This window comes from Echinops telfairi, unplaced genomic scaffold (assembly GCF_000313985.2).
Source record: "Echinops telfairi isolate 266 unplaced genomic scaffold, ASM31398v2 ScPeMD7_23;HRSCAF=83, whole genome shotgun sequence".
NCBI classification, from domain to species: domain Eukaryota; kingdom Metazoa; phylum Chordata; class Mammalia; order Afrosoricida; family Tenrecidae; genus Echinops; species Echinops telfairi.
The window spans coordinates 55626440-55628970 of record NW_022103920.1 but is presented as its reverse complement, the minus strand read 5'-3'; positions in this window follow the sequence as shown (position 1 = coordinate 55628970).

Below are 2531 nucleotides of genomic sequence, written 5' to 3'. Positions count from 1 at the left end.
TTTGTGGTACTTGTATGATGTTTCAGTGGCTGCTACGTGTTGTTTGTGGTACTTGTATGAAGTTTCAGTGGCTACTACATTCTGTTTGTGGTACTTGTATGAAGTTTCAGTGGCTGCTACGTTCTGTTTGTGGTACTTGTATGAAGTTTAAGTGGCTGCTACGTGTTGTTTGTGGTACTTGTATGACGTTTCAGTGGCTGCTACGTGTTGTTTGTGAAACTTGTATGAATTTCAGTGGCTGCTATGTTTTGTTTGTGGTACTTGCCACCAGTGTCAGGTCTGGCTTTCCTGAGTCCATCATGTTTGCTTCTAAAATAGTGGTATTCTTGCCGGCAAAGCTTGGATGCTTGCTAGTAAAATGGTGTTTTAGTTTGTTTGTCTTCATAGATTTGGCTAATAGAACTTCACAACAAATAACACATTACAGTTTCTCAATTCCTGTTGTAATTATTGAGGTAAAACCATACTGTAAAAATCCTCACTATATTATCTTTTCTTAACATTCTTCTCTACACGATCCATTGTCAACTATACATGGCATAGTTCAGTCCATACAGTTCATTAAAGTTTCCTATGATTTACCATTCTCTGTTTTGTTGGTTATTTTTTACATACCTGTTACTATTAAAGGGGGAAGTGTTCACATCAACCACAGCTGAATATAAAAAGACCAATCAGCATCCAGTTTAAGTTCACATGGTACATATACATATATTTTTTTACAGTAGTTGATGATTTTACATGATTTTATATTTTCCCAGTAACTATAATTCATGAAGTGTTGTTTTACCTCCAGTACTGCTGCTTTCAACACAGTAGCTGCTTTTAACAGAGTAGCTGCTTTCTACACAGCTGCTCTCTACACAGTAGCTGCTCTCCACACATGTGACTTGTCCGCATAAGTACATTATGCACCAACCTTGTCACGTACATCTGTATTTGTACAGGGTGTATGTGATGGGGTTGGCACGACAATGGTACTCTTATGTGGGTGTATCTGCATGTAGGCGGACCGCCTGGAGACAGAGAGAGGAGCAGTGTCTCCATTCCTGAAAACATCGGAAATATGTGTTTTCCAATGGTCTTAGGCGACCCTGTGAAAGGGTCGTTTGACCCCCATGTTGAGAACTGCTGCCCTAGTGTTAATTGTTTCCCTTAGAGATTTCTGTTTCATACAAAACTGAGTCACAGAGGTGAGTATAGTCCCAGATCTGAAGCTCGGCTAAGGACCATACTTGGGGATTCCACCAGATACTATATGACCAGTAAACATGATCTTTTTTATGATTTTGACATTTTTCCCCACATTTTTCTTCAATTCTATCCAGGACCTTCTAATATAATTCTTTTCAGATCAGTTGGTATTGCTATACTATCTAGTTCTTCTGTTCTTAGGGGCATAACGCTTGTGTTCTTCTAGACTGTTGGTCTATTGGACTAATTGTTTCCACATTACTTCAATTTTCTTCACTCTTTTTCCTCTGGACAGTGGGAGGCCAATAATTGCAATTTACATGACTGTTCATAAGTCTTCAAACCTTAGTCACTACTCACTGAAGTAGGTTATAGAACATTATCTCAGTGGGCTATGTTAAGTCACTTGACCTTGGTGTCCCCCAAGACTCTTGTCCTGAGTCTTAAGTCTCAACAAGGTCACTTGACCTTGGTGTCCCCCAAGACTATTGTCCTAAGTCTTAAATCTCAACAACTCATTCACTCAAGGTATGCAACATAGATAAGTATATATGAAGAAATATACACTGTCAAACATGTATTCTTGGGTAGATTCCCATTTTTGCTCACACCTCTGTTCCACTTGCATGTCTATTCATGAAAATTTCATATTTTTAAAATTTAGGATAAAGAAGTATAACTGAAACTCATTTAATATTGTGGATTTCTGTTAATATAATACTATTAAGTTATTTTGGGAAGTATATGAAGTAAAATTAATGACATGCTAGTCATTGATATTGACAAAAACCTGGAGAATGTGAGACTTCTTTTTACCCTAAAGATTGAAACAGAACTTAATCTAGTAATAGGAAAATCAAGGTTTTTATGTGTACTCTTATCAGAAGACAGATCATGTGCTGAATCCAAGTTCCAAGCTTCAGGTACAAGTTCATGAAGATCCTTGAGAAGAATTGGAATTCCAGAACATCTAATTGGGCACATGAAGAACCTGCATGAGAATCAACAGGCAGTTATGTGACGAGGGAATGCTGCATGGTTTTAAGTCAGGAAAGATATGTGTCAGAGTTGTATCCACTGACCATATTTCTTCAATTTGTATGCTGAGGAAATCATCACAGAAACAATTATGTGCAGAAACGGACAGTGAAGGGACTGAGGCAGCTTTATTTACAACCTTCAAAATGTGCACAACCCAACCTTGCTTGTGGAAACAGAGGTGGCTTGAAGCACTTGCTGATGAGGGTCAAAGATTGCAGCTTTCAGTATGGATCACAACTTAACATAAAGAAGACCACAATTCTCACAACTGGACCAATGGATGGATAAAAGGTTGA